This window comes from Eurosta solidaginis, chromosome 3, assembly GCF_040869045.1.
Source record: "Eurosta solidaginis isolate ZX-2024a chromosome 3, ASM4086904v1, whole genome shotgun sequence".
NCBI lineage: Eukaryota > Metazoa > Arthropoda > Insecta > Diptera > Tephritidae > Eurosta > Eurosta solidaginis.
In genome coordinates, this window is record NC_090321.1 from 15,655,124 (window position 1) to 15,670,666 (window position 15,543).

Genomic DNA, 15,543 nt, shown 5'->3' on the forward strand with positions numbered 1-15,543 from the left:
TAATTTTCGTTTAAAAGAAGCAAAAAGCATATGACCTTGAGCGGGTAATAATGCAGTTTTCCTTTAGATGTTTATTTTAAAATAAAGATATAAAGTCATTTGTATAAAGTGGGCGTGTTCCTTAACTAATCTTATCCATTTTTACTGGAAATATTTACTGCTATAAGAAAAATATGTGTACCCAATTTTGTTACGATATGTAAATTTTTCTTCGAGGTATGGCTCCCGAAACATTGAAAATTGCTTAGACAAAAAAGGGGCGATGCCACACCCATTTAAAAAAATTTAAATTTTTTCCAATTTAATGTTATAATTCAATTTAGAAAGTAAAATTCTATTGATGCAAAGCTCTTTTTCGCTAAGTTATAGCTTATTATTTTCGTCTACGACTCTTTTAAAAATATTTTATATAAAAGTGGGCGTGATCTTTAACCGATCTCGTCCATTTTTTCTAGAAATATTTCCTGCTATATGGAAAATTTGTGTACCCAATTTTATTACAATCCGTTAATTTTTCTTCGAGTTATGGCTCCCCAAACAGAGAAAATTGCTTAGTCATAAAAGGGGCGGTGCCACGCCCATTTTTTAAAATTTGAAAATTTTCCTATTTATTGTTATAAATCCACTTGGGAAATGAAACACCATTGATATAAAGCCCTTTTTGCAAAGATATAGCTTATTTTATTCGCCCACGCCCCTTTTAAAAATCTTTTATATAAAAGTGGGTGTGGTCCTTAACCGATTTCGTTAATTTTTCTCCAAAGCATTCCTTATAGTAAAGGCAACCTCTCTGCCGAATTTTGCTACGATAGGTTTAGCGATTTTTGATTTAAGATTAATAATATTTGTAAAATTGATTTTATCACAAGTGGGCGGCGCCACGCCCATTTAAAATCTTTTTTCTTCAAATTTTTATCAAGAGTCTCAATATCAGTCCACACGTCAAATTTCAACATTCTAGGTGTATTATTTACTAAATAATCAGGTTTTTTGTGTTTTCCAAAATGCTATATATATAAAAAGTGGGCGTGGTTATCATTCGATTTCGCTCATTTTCAATACCAATCTATTCTGGCTCCAGATAAGCTCGGGCACCAAATTTGGTGAAGATATCTCAATATTTACTCAAGTAATCGTGTTAACGGACAGACGGACGGACGGACATGGCTCAATCAAATTTTTTTAGACACTGATGATTTTGATATGTGAAAGTCTATATCTTTGTCCATCTCTTTATACTTGTACAACGAACCGTTATCCAATCAAAGTTATAATACCCTGTGTACAAGTGCACTGTACGAAGGCATGAGGGCACAAAGCAATTTCCATGCGCCAATCACGAGGGTATATGACACAGGTAATACGCTGACCACGGGCGCACAAGGTAATACAAGTGCACTGTACGAAGGCATGAGGCCACAAAGCAACTTACATGCGCCAATCACAGGCGTATATGACACAGTCAATACGCCGACCACGGGCGCACAAGGTTATGCAAGCATGCAAAGAAATTTGTGTTTACCATCCATGCATAAGCTGACCACGGTCAATAAGAACATCTCATTTCAGGGACAGCCAAATATGGGTGCATATATTGACACTAATTATAATTTGAATAATAACCTTTTCAGGCAAGAGCATGACGGTGGTGGGTATGGTGGCTTCCAGGGCAGTTTCATGGGAAACGGTCAGGGTACAGGGCGGCAGCAAGCGAGCCACAATTTGACAACGATGCAAATACAAGCAAGACAGGCCTTACCAAAGGAGTTGCCACAGTTTAGTGGCAAGCCAGAAGAGTGGTCAATGTTTATAAGTAGTTATGAAAATTCGACTCGCATATGCGGTTTCTCCGATGATGAAAACTTACTTCGACTCCAGCGCGCTTTGAAAGGTAAAGCACTTGACTACGTGCGGAGCCTGACGTTGTTTCAACACTACGAACAATACTCGGCAGACCTGAACATATAATCAATAGTCTTTTAGAAAAAGTCCGAATAATTGCGGATGTAAATGTCAACAAACTAGAAACGCTTATAACCTTTTCACTTGAAGTAAAGAACTTGACCGCGACAATTGTTGCTTCAGGACTCACGGCACATTTCAATAACCCTATGCTTTTAAAAGATTTGATTCAAAAACTCCCTTCGAAAATGCGCTTAGATTGGGCTATGCATTCAGGTGCATATTCAAATATAAATTTGTTACTCTTTAGCGAATGGTTGTCATCCCGAGCCAACGCTGCTACCACTATTATAACAATACCCGTTGGTGGATATCAACACGAAGAAAGGCGTAAAGCACATCGTGTTGGATTTCATGAGGAAAAATGTGACGTGGCATGTGAGCAGCGTCAGCAAGATTCGCGTAAGTGCTCGGCGTGTAATGAAAATCATTTTATCGTAAACTGTGGCAAGTTTAAGGTAATGTAATATAATGACAAATGGAATATAGTAAATCACATGAAGTTATGTCAGTCGTGCCTTAAGGCACACGATCCCAAGTTTTGCAAGGAACGACGTGAATGCGGCGAAAACAATTGTACGGCAAAACATCATTTTATGTTGCATAAGCCAGAGCAAGAAAGCAAAGACCGGAAAATGCAGTGGGAATTCATATACAGCAGACATCAAATATTTTGTATCGAATCTTGCCGATTACCATTCACTCTGGACATGCTACGGCGTATATTTACGCACTTTTGGATGATGGGTCAGGCCCCACGATCATCGAGCAAGACGTACTCATAAAGTTACAGCTGAAAGGTAAAGAAAGTGAGCTTCGTTTGCGTTGGACGGATGGTTCTGTTCGAATCGAAGAAAATTCCGCTTGTATCAGTTTGCAGGTCTCAGCTTATGCAAAAAATAAAATATATACATTGTGCGACGTACGCACTGTCAACAAGCTCGATTTGCCTCCACAAAATTTGATAATGCCAGAACTAGCAAATAAATATAAACACCTAAGAGGGCTACCAGTGGAGTCATACCAAAATGTGGTACCTCAGATGATAATTGGTTTGAACAATAAACATGTAGCGATGCCCATGAAGTTTAGGGAAGGCAAGAGTGACGAGCCAGCTGCAACGAAAACACGTCTGGGATGGACAATTTACGGTGTTCTGAAGCAAAGCCTAAACGAGAATTTACAACTACACATTTGTGAATGTGACGACGACATAGCACTTCAAAAACTTTTAATAGAAAGCATGAGACATGAAAGCTCAGACGCGCAAGTATCAACATTGAACTTAAAGTATAGACTCGATGAAAACCAACTTGATAAATACATCCAACGTACCGGAGACCATTTTACGGCCAAGCTACCTTGGCGATCAAATAATATATTACTACCAAATAATTACAATATGGCAAAACGACGACTTGGGTGTTTCCAGAAGAAGCTCAGTAAAGACCCTATGCTAAAACGTAAGGTAAGCGCACATATACAGGATATGGAGAAAAAGCAATATATTCGAAAGCTTGATCAAGGCAAGACGTAAAAGAAGTCCATAAACGCGGAAACTTTCACATCAGAGGATGGGTTTCTAACTGTGAACAGCTGGTTCAAGCTTTAAATGATTCAGATACTGTGAGTGATTTTTGCAAGGCTGGAAAAGTAATTGATCAAGTAATAGAGCCGGAAAAGGTGCTCGGATTGTGTTAGCAAACAAGCAACGACGCGTTTACATTCAACATAAAGTTTACCAAGGCCAGCAGCGCCATTTTACATAACGAAAAGTTACCGACAAAAAGAGAACTACTCCGGCTACTAATGTCGATATTCGACCCACAAGGCTTTCTCGCGTTTTTCACAGTGCGTATAAAAATTTTGCTACAAGACATATGGCGAAGTGGTATCAACTGGGATGATATTATACCTGAAGAGTTTGCAATTCCTTGGCAACAATGGCTCTCAAACTTAAAACACGTTGGTGAGGTCCAAATTCCGATATGTTATTTTGGTAATTTCAACAGACAAATTTGCAGAGTCGAACTGCATGTATTCGTTGATGCAAGCGAGTTAGCAAGCGCGGCTGTAGCCTATTTCAGAATTGTAAACAATGACGAATTCCGTGTTGCCCTTGTTAGGTCCAAAACAAAAGTTGCTCCTTTGCGCCCAATATCAATACCAAGAATGGAACTAACTGCTGCGATTCTAGGATCACGGCTAGCCTGTGCAATTGTCAAGGGCCATGACATCAAAATAAATGACACTCATTTTTATACCGACTCAAAAACGGTGTTGACATGGTTGCGCTCTGACCCACGTAAATACAAACAATTTGTTATGTTTAGAGTGGCAGAGCTACAAGAAAATAGTGACATATCCAAATGGCATTTCATACCCACTAAGCTAAATGTAGCTGATGCCGCTACAAAACGGCACACTACTAAAGAATTCGCCCCGAATAATGTTTGGTTCACCGGTCCTGAATTTTTATGTCTGCCACAGGAAAGGTGGCCGATTTCCGAAATAGCTGAAATAAATACAAATCCTGTAAGGGAAGAAGACAATCAATATTTACAATGCGCATTACAAGCTGAAGTGCAACCAGTCATTGACATTAGTAGATTCTCCAAATGGGAACTCCTTGAGAGGTGCATGGCTTACGTAAAGCGTTTCATAGAAAATTGCAAAAGCAGAAAAAGAACACAATCTAGCCCGTCCGGCAAACCAACTAACCTGACCGCCGACGAGCTTCTCTGGAGTCGTCATGTCCTCTACCGTTTTGCTCAAACCGATGCCTACCGGAACGAGATCGCCTGTCTACGAGAAGACCCTCTATGCATGTTACCCAAAATTAGCCCCCTTAGAAAACTATCGCCAGTCGTCGCCGATGATCATATCGTTCGAATGCGCAGCCGTATAGAAAATGTCCCGATAGAAGATGTAGCAAAAAACCCAATTATTTTACCAAGAACTCATAAGATTACGCAACTAATAATTGATTGGTATCACCGAAAACACCATCACGTACACCACGACACGGTCATCAATGAGATGTTCCAAAGATTTTATATTCCTAAACTTCGCCAAGCCCTTCGGACAGTGCGCAATAACTGTATAACCTGCAAGTTGCGAAAATCAAACCCAACTCCTCCTGAAATGGGACTACTACCTAAGGGACGTCTGGCTCCATATACAAGACCCTTTTCGTATGTAGGCATTGACTTCTTCGGCCCGTTCTTCGTAACTATAGGAAGGCGTACGGAAAAGAGATACGGCGTATTATTTACTTGCATGACTTGCCGCGCCATACACATTGAGGTGGCACACTCGCTCGATACGAATTCCTGTGTAATGGCGATAAGAAATTTCGTTAGTAGAAGAGGGCAACCAATAGAAATATTTAGCGACAATGGTACTAACTTTATTGCTGCTGAGAAAGAGCTATGCAAGGCCTATAATGACATAGAATTCAACGCTCTGCAGGCAAAACTAAAACCGCTGAATGTAAGTGGACTTTCATCCCACCAGCAAGCCCTCACATGGGCGGCGCCTGGGAGCGCATGATACGCTCAGTAAAGAACGTACTATACCACATCGTTACACCAAACACAAAGCTCACAGATGAGAAACTTCATAACCTGCTGTTGGAAGTGGAAAGTATTGTCAACGGTCGCCCGCTTACTTATTTATCGCTGGATACAGCTGCCCAGGAAGCTCTTACTCCAAACCACTTTCTAATGGGAAGCTCTTCTGGCAACAAACCACCAAGTAAATTCGAATCGACAGATGCGTATGTTAAAAGTTCCTGGCGACACTCACAGTACCTGGCCGACATGTTTTGGAAACGATGCGTGGCCGAGGTACTCCCAACGCTGACTAGAAGGTCAAAATGGTTTGGCCACACAAAATCAATCGCAGAAGGTGACGTGGTGATAATCCTTGATCCTAATCTTCCTCGTCATGTTTGGCCAAAGGGTATCGTAACTAAGGTGTACCCTGGACAGGATGGGCAGGTGAGGAGTGCAATTGTCCGTACGTCGACCGGCGAGTATCACCGACCAGCAGCAAAATTGGCTCTATTGGACATTCAACAATGTATCACTGACAATGTCGCCTAGATGAAGGTATTTCCTCCCTACCTTCCTAATACCGGGGGGGGGGGGGGGGGGGGAGAATGTGGCAAGGCCATCAAAGTCGATATGTTAATCGATAATATCGATAATTCAACATTGTTGCGTGTAACAAGTATGATCTCAAATTTTCTGAATTAAAAATTTTATTGTACTAACTGACAAGAACGCGTGCTTAAATTGAAATAAAAGTAAGTTTTTTGAAGCGTTTCGCTTGCTTATACCATTAAAGTAAAATAATTTGTATAGAGCAGCAGTGCTGTTAATATTAGTTATTTCTAACAGTTCTTATAAGTGCGTACACTTACGTGCTCTTTTGGGATATCCCATATAATTTATCATAAGCGTAGTAGTTTTAAAAATAAAAAAGTAAAAGTATATAAACAACATAGCCGAAACAGAAAACCATGCATACATAAATATATTGCAAGAACAGCTGAGTATACAAAGCAGTCTTATCAACAATGTATTAAAAAAGATTGTCATGAATCATGTCAAGAAACATTAAGGCTTGCGTCACATTAGCGTCCAAGTTAAGTACTAAAGGGCCAATTAAACTTACATAACTCTGACGCCATAGTCACAACCATATTTTTACTTATCCATATCAAATTGGCATCAGTTATTGGTGCCTTAACCTAAAAATCGTGAAAATTTCATAAAAATGAAGAAAACGCAAAAAATTACAAACATCTACCATAACAAATAAGTGTCTTAGTCAAAATGTATCCAAAACAATAAATAAAATCTCCAAAAAGTTAAAAATTCCTCAAATCAAATATTTCTATGTTATGGATATGGCGAAAAACCAAAAACCAATTGGTTGGCTATGGTATCGTTATGGCGTTAGCATCATTAATTGCCCTTTAGGATTTAGTTTATATAAATAACTCCAAATGAGTAATTACCATATAAAATGTCCCCTCGATAATCGGTGAGATCGGAGATGCTGATTTTTCTGCTAACTAAAGACCCATCTCTAAATAAAAGCACAAAATAAAAGAGAAACGCGAAAATTTAAAAGCTATTAAAAGGGGCAAAACCCAAGGCGAATCCATACCAGGTGGTGGCAAAGTGAATTCAACAAATTCGCCGTGCAGAAGAATGTCAAGTCAAAAGAAAATTTTCATTGATTTCAATTAACTGACATATTGTTGTAAAAGCATTGTATGGAAAATTATCAAGAAGAAGCAATCAGCTGTTGGGATAACACCACCTCTACTGAATTCGGCGTGGGAAAACCATACCAGGTGGTGGAAAAGCGAATTCAACCAATTCGCCGTGCGGAAGAATGTCAAGTCAAAAGAAAATTTTCATTGACATGTCGTACAAGACGCTGTATGGAAAATAATCAAGAAGAAGCAATCAGCTGTTGGGAAAACAACACCTGGTACTGAATTCGCCTTGGCTATTAACCTAATTCCTAAGGATGGCATATACAATGTGAACGCGTAGATTAAAAATTATGGACTTATAGGGCCAATTAATGGTGACTTATCCATAACCAGATAAAACAGCTGATCGAACCAACCTTATGGAAATCAATGTAATCGATTAATGGTGCCATACCATAACGCTAACGCCATAACCATCCCATAGCAAACCAATTGGTTTTTGGTTTCTCGCCATATCCATAACCTAAAAATATTTGAGTTGGTGAATTTAATAACTTTTTTTTAGATTTTATTCATTGCTATTTTTTGTTTGTAATTTTTTGCATTTCTTCATTTTTATGAAATTTTTACGATTTTTAGGTTAAGTCACCATTAATCGATCACATTGGAGATGGTTATGGATATGCGTATGGTTACGACTATGGCGTTAGGGTTAAGGAAGTTTAATTGGCCATTATTGTTATCGCTATGGGTAAAATATATAAAGGATTTATAAAGCTTTTTGAGGTGGCATTTTTATACAGATTTCCAATCATAAAAACTATACACCAATATTGTTTTTTATGAAGAATGGGCTAATCGTATGAAAATTTAAGATTGAAAATTTTTAATTGCATAAAATTTCCGGACAAATAAAGCTTCATTAAAAAATAAAAATCTTTTCGGAGGCTATCGCGTCTTGCATTTATTTTTTTATTAAAAAAAAAAACTATGAGTTCTGAATTTCAAAAAAATTCGCTTATTTTTTTCTTGCTCTTTTGAATTCTGTTGAAGATGAAGTGGAGAACGGTGAATTTCTCAATGGCTGGCGAAATGTTTTTCCAACAACATAATATACATGTGCCTGCGAAAAAAAGCTGATTTACTTGCATTTATAACCTTCACGGTATTGCACAATAGCTTTTTGCATGAAATAATTTAAAACTCAATAAAATAAACTTAAATTACAGCAAAAAAGTGTAAAGATACGATATTGTAAACTAATTGGTATAAAATACATTCATACAAACATTCATCGCATACTCTGGGCTTTTAATAATACTTCATGTTATATGTAGGCTTTGATTTAAGTAATATTCAGCCCTATTCTGCATTTCGACTTGGATTGGAATTTTTTCGATTTGGCAATTTTGGTATTCTGTGTTCCAATCTCTTTCGATCCAACTTCGAATCGTTCGATTTTGTGTATTCTGCATTTCGGTCGTAGTTCCGTTTTTCTAAGTTGCAAATTAGTTGGCGGAAAAATATTTTCTTTTTATTTTTTTATTAATTTATAACAGAATTTTAACAAAAATGTAAGTAAAACTTGTTAAGAAACGTTGAAGGCTTGATGATGATTGTTTTTTTTATATGTTTCCAGGTCAAAAACAACATGTCGATGTCGAAGCCCTTCGACGTATTTGCCCCGCAAAAGTATCTAACACATACTTGAAAGCATCCTTGTTAAGTCGAAAGTTTTTTTTGAACCTAAATAAAAAATAAGTCATTAAACTTTACCACTTTTAAGTTCAATTTCTTACAATTAGTCACTCATGTCAAATGGATTAAACAAATCTCGCAATATTTGCCTTTCCATTCTCGCCTGGCAATTTTCGTATGCGTTGCTTTCCAACTCCATAAATAATGCCGCGGCTATTGATTCCATTATAATAGACAGCTATAATTTGTGTCTGTTCGTTGGGTCCAGTTATATGCCAAGCAAGCTGCCGGCGTAGAGGAAGGTGAAGCGAAAACGTAAACAATCCTTGCGGAAAGAATAAATAAACCTTTATAAAGTATTTTAGGCCAGTGCAATGAAATTAGCATCCTTAAAATTCAAAAAATGTCAACTATATCCGTGCAGGAATCCGTTTTAACAAAACTTGGTGGCCACGGCAGGGAATTTGACAAAAGAACGACAAGAACACACTTACAATTATGAAAGCACTTCACTCAAAAAAATATAACATTGCGGCAATATATTCTTTTGCTTTTTTTTGTACAAAATGGCGTGGATAATAAAATATAAACGTTTTTCAGTGTTTTTTACAAATTTTCTTTAATTTATTTTGTTCCAATGTTCACACATTCCGTACCAACAGCTGGTTTCGAAAAATCATTTGCTCTTCCTCTTCTCTTTACGATTCCGTCGTAATGCAGAATACCAAACTTCGATTGAAGCGGAGCGTAGAACGGGAACGTAATCGAAATGCAGAATAGGGGTGATTTACACATTAATATGAAATTTATTTTAACTGGACAGATGTTGTTTTGCCCAAACAATGGCTTGCTGGGTGTTTGGAGGAGAATGCCTGCCTCTTTATATGGATTTCAGATTCGCATGTACTCCTCGCTATCAGATACAACAATAACGTAAATAAAAAAAAATACGATGCGCAATTTACCTCCGAGCATCTCTTCCAACTTGCGTCATGCTCATTTTTAAATTTTCGTACAAATTGGGAAACGGGAACCCGTTTTATGTTTTGTGCCGACTTCGAACGGCAGCTGCATGGCAGATGAACTTTCACTGAGCACAATCGTTATCGCAATCGGAAAATGGTTACTTTAAATATCGAGAAATCGCACATTTAAAAGGAAGTAAAGCCGGAGTCATTGGTGCCGTATGTCGTATCGCTGTAGTCGTATCCCTATCGTAATCAGCTGTTTATCGTTACGACGGTAAACCAAAACCCAATTGGTTGGCTACGATACGGTTACGACCTTAGCGGCACCAATAATCGATTGCATTGATTCTCATAAGGTTGGTCGAATCAGCTGTTAAAAGGTTACCGATACGGTTACCGATAAAGCACCAATGTCTCCAGCTTTAAGCTGGAGTCATTGGTGCCGTATGTCGTATCGCTGTATCCGTATCCCTAACGTAATCAGCTGTTTATCGTTACGACGGTAAACCAAAACCCAATTGGTTGGCTACGATATGGTTACGACTTTAGCGGCACCAATAATCGATTGCATTGATTCTCATAAGGTTGGTCGAATCAGCTGTTAAAAGGTTACCGATACGGTTACCGATAAAGCACCAATGTCTCCAGCTTTGGTCCCACTTAAGGGGAGAAATGTTCTGTGCAGTGTTGAAATTAAACAAGGAAGGCTAGCTCGGGTGTAACCAAACATTACATACTCAGCTGAGAGCTGTGGAGACAAAATAAGGGAAAATCATCATGTAGGAAAATGAACGAAGGGTAACCCTGGAATGTGTTTATATGACATGGGTATCAAATGGAAGGTATTAAAGAGTATTTTAGAAGGGAGTGGGCCATAGTTCTATAGGTGGACGCCTTTTCGAGATATCGCCATAAAGGTGGACCAGGGGTGACTCTAGAATGTGTTTGTACGATATGGGTATCAAATTAAAGGTATTAATGAGGGTTTTGAAAGGGAGTAGCCCTTAGTTGTATATATGAAGGCGTTTTCGTGATATCTACCAAAACATGGACCAGGGTGACCCAGAACATCATCTGTCGGGTACCGCTAATTTATTTATATATGTAATACCGCGAAAAGTATTCCTGCCATTATTCCAAGGGTTTGATTTCGCCCTGCAGAACTTTTTCATTTTCTTCTACTTAATATGGTAGGTGTCACACCCATTTTATAAAGTTTTTTCCAAAGTTATATTTTGCGTCAAAAGCCCATCCAATCACCATGTTTCATCCCTTTTTTCGTATTTGGTATGCTATTATGGCATTTTTTTAATTTTTCGAAATTTTCGATATCGAAAAAGTTGGCGTGGTCATAGTCGGATTTCGCCCATTTTTAATACCAAGATAAAGTGAGATAAGTACATGAACTAAGTTTAGTAAAGATATATCGATTTTTGTTCAAGTTATCGTGATAACGGCCAAGAGGAAGACCAAACGGTCGACTGTATTTAAAAACTGGGCGTGGCTTCACCCGATGTATCCCATTTTCACAGAAAACATATCAAATTTCACAAGGATTTGTAAATTTTTGTTCGACTTATGGCATTAAAAGTATTCTAGACAAATTAAATGGAAAAGGACGGAGCCACGCCCATTTGGGAATTTTCTTTTCTTTTTGTATTTTGTTGCACCATATCATTACTGGAGTTGAATCTTGACATAATGTACTTATTACTGTAAAGATGTTCAATTTTTTAAAATTGGAATTTTAACATTTTGCTAATTTTTATTTAGCACACATATAGTAATAAGGGTAACGTTCCTGCCAAATTTCATTATATCTTCGACAGCTTGCAAAACTTTTAAATTATTTTAAAAGTGGGCGGTGCCACGCCCATTGGCCAAAATTTTACTAATTTTCTATTCTGCGCCATATTGCCAACCCACCTACCAAGTTTCATCGCTTTATCCGTCTTTGGTAATGAATTATCGCACTTTTTTGGTTTTTCGAAATTTTCGATATCGAAAAAGTGGGCGTGGTTATAGTCCGATTGCGTTCATTTTAAATAGCGGTGTGAGATGAATGCCCAGGAACTTACATACCAAATATCATTAAGATAACTCAAAATTTACTCAAGTTATCGTGTTTACGGAAGACGGACGGACGAACGGATATGACCAAATGAATTTTTTTTTTCGCCCAGATCATCTCGATATATAGAAGTCTATATCTATCTCGATTACGGATTACCGTTATGTGAACAAAATCCATATACTCTGTGAGCTCTGCTCAGCTGAGTATAAAAAATATTTCAAACAAAAATATGAAACTTTTTTCACTTCATCAAGAATTACAGCCAACCAGAACTGCATTCAAATCGAATGACGGGCGAATAGCTGCTGAATCAACTTCCCACAAATTGTTGATTCTAAGTTGATTGCTTCAACAATCAAATGAACCAAAAAAGTTTATAAAATGTAAGCCACAGCTCTGTTAAAAAAAAATTTTATAATAATTGCGGAACATTTTTTTTTTTGAAAAAAGATTTGTTTGGTCAGCCTCGGCAGTGATTTTGGAAACACTCCGAGTGTATTTCTGCGATGAAAAGATTCGCAGAGAAAACTCATCTGCCTAGCAGATGCCGTTCGAAGTCAGCGTAAAACATGTCCCGTCCCGCCAATATGTAGGAAAAATAAAAAAAATAGCATTATGCAAATAGGAAGTGAAGCTCGGCCCTGAAATTTCTTCGGAGATTGTCGCGACTTAAAAAATAAATAAATGTAAGGCGCGATAGCCTCCGAAGAGATTTTAGGCCGATCTTCTCTGCCAATTTGCGTCGTGCTCCTGTTAATTTTAATTTAATTTTTCCTACAAATTGGCGGGACGGGACATGTTTCACGCTGGCTTCGAACGGCATAGGCAAGGCAGATGAGTTTTCACTGAGAGCTTTTCATGGCAGAAATACACTCGGAGTGCTTGCCAACCACTGCCGAGGAGCGATCCCGCTTGGAAAAATTTTCTTCTAATTGAAAAAACTCGTTTCTAAAATTTTTATGTTGCTTTGTCCGTGGAACCCAGGATCTTCTGTGTGGTATGGGGAGCACGCTACCATCACACTACGGCGGCCGCCAGGTTGTCCCGACTTGAATTTATATATTTAAGAATACCAATGGAAACTGTTAAAATAACAGATTTTCGTCAACATAAGAATAACTTTGGCTGTTGAAATTACAAATGAAATTAATTTACTAGAAAATCCGCCATTTTTACAGAATATTGTTAACTTGAGACCAGCAGCTTTTCCTCGGTTGTAACTAAACAAATTTGGTTTCTTGACAAAAAAAACTCGGTTGAATTAATTAAAATGCGATTACTGAATGTCTGTTAATTAATGAACAACCATACATGATTTTTTGAATTTACTAGCTTCATTTCTTAGGGTGTTTTTGAATTAACTTATAAACAAAAACGAGAAATGTATTATTTTAATGTTAAAATTTTTTCTTTGCTAAATAAATCGGGTCCATATTACGTGTTGCGATCCGTGAACGAAACTCATTTTTAAATCACAACAGCTCTGAAATGGTGGATGGGATTAATGCTATATGCAAACTAGCAGCAAAAAATACTCATCAGATCCATAACTTATTTAAATTTTTTGAATTCGTTAGACAGATAAATAGTTGAGTGAAAATGGTTTTCAGTCACTGATCGTAACACGTAATACGGGCCCCGTTTTCATGCGAGTTCCAAGTCAAGGCTCGTATCGTGTTATACGATCACATATAAAAAACCAATTTCACTCAAACGATAAAAATGAATCCGCCAATGTTTTCGTAAAAATTATAATACATTAGGAATCAAATAAATACTTTTAGCCAATATTTCCCATATAACCTCAATGCCAATCACCATTTCAGTGTTATTCCGATTTAAAAAAATGGATTCGATCAGTGATCGTATAACACAATACGGTCCCTGATTTATATACATACATACGTGCATATGATGAATTTCATCTCAAAACCGATATGCATTGAACCCGACCCCCTCTGATTTTCATAAAATTTTGCATACAGGTACACTTTACCTATATAAACACAGCCTCATTTTTAGAAATTGAATTTTTGAAAAATTGTGGGCGTGGCAAGGTGTCAAAGTTGTGAAAAATGCGTGAAAAATGATAGGTACATTTGAGCGGTGATAACTACGGAATGGCTCAACCGATTTCAAAGATCTTGGTACCATTGGAAAGGTATTCAGATCGGCTTTCGAAAACATATACTGTGAAAAATTGTTAATACACCGAAACATTTTTTTCCTAAAATAAAATGTTTAACTTGAAAAAAACTTCAAAGGCCAAACGTTTTAAAATAAATACATTTTTTTAGAAAGGTTTATTTAATATATATAACATATCCAAAAACTTAAATGGCGTATTATTTATCCAAAAACTTATTTGGCGTATATAAAATGGTGTTTCTATTCTTTTTTTTTATAAAAATTTTTAAGTAAATTTATCTCTCTATATTTTGATATCATAGTACTTTTGAGCTACAGAATGGCGAACCGATTTAAAGTTCTTGGTACCATTAGAAAGGTATTCAAATAGGCTTTCAAAAACGTATACTGTAAGAATTTTTGTTTCGCTAAAAACCATTTTTTTAATATTTAAAAACTAAACTTTGAAAAAATTACAAAGATCAAGCATTTAAAAACAAAAAAAAAATTGCTTTTCAGTATAATAAAAAGTGTACGATTTCGATAGCTGATTAGAATACCTTTCCAATGGTATCAAGATCCTGAAAATCGGTTGAGCCATTCCGTAGTTATCACAGCTCAAATGTACCTATACCGTAATTTTTCACGAATTTTTCACAACTTTTCACCTTGCCACGCCCACAATTTTGCAAAAATACCATTTCTAAAAACTAGGTGGTGTTTGTATAGGTAAAGTGTACCTCTATGCAAAATTCCATCAAAATCTGAGGGGGTCCGGTTCAATATGTGCCTTTTTATAGGTTTTGATATGAAATTCATCATATGTGACCCGGTCTATGAAAAGGTGGCTTATGACTCAAAAATTTTTAAGCCACCTTTTCATAGACCGGGTCACATATGTGAAATTTTTTCTGCCATAAAAACTTGAAAGAAAAAAATTAAGGCCTCAATTTCGAACGTCGAAAGTCTGTACCTATATTTTGGAGAAAAGGAGTAACTGGTTTCTCGCTTATGTCTCAATCTGTCCATTAAAAGCTTATAATGTGGAAAAACTGTTCCTGCGATTAGATATGGAGGTTCTTAGTATAATAAGGTAACAACGTTTTTGCTTCGTTTTGGCCAAATTTCTCAATCAATAACCTTTTACTCCTGCACCCTTGAAAAATATGTTTTTTTTCTAGCCCGAATATTTGTTAAATTCGTGTAAAATTTTGCAAAATTTTTTTTATAAAGAACCGCTTAATAAAGTACTTTTTTAGACACACATACAAATGCAAATTTAGTAATTACCGTTGCCGTTATTATTTTTTGGCTTATTAGCGCACCGTTCATTGATCAGTGATTATTTGCCGACTAAATGCTGTTACTGCTATAAAAATTATATCAGCCAACAATTTTCAAACCTTTGATTCTCTAATCACGTAAATTGGACGTCAACGACTTTTAGTTAATGTTTAGATTAATGAAATATGGAAGCATAA

At 36.9% G+C, this 15,543-nt stretch overlaps 1 protein-coding gene across 1 annotated transcript in view; it reads right to left on the bottom strand.

The window, feature by feature from the left end:
• LOC137243355 (protein 5NUC-like) overlaps window positions 1-15,484 on the bottom strand; it is a 94,308-nt gene extending 78,824 nt beyond the window's left edge. The window contains exon 1 of the mRNA XM_067771066.1: window positions 15,353-15,484. The gene's annotated coding sequence lies outside the window, so the exon portion shown is untranslated. The remainder of the gene's footprint in view (window positions 1-15,352) is intronic.
• Between the last annotated feature and the right edge of the window lie 59 nt (window positions 15,485-15,543).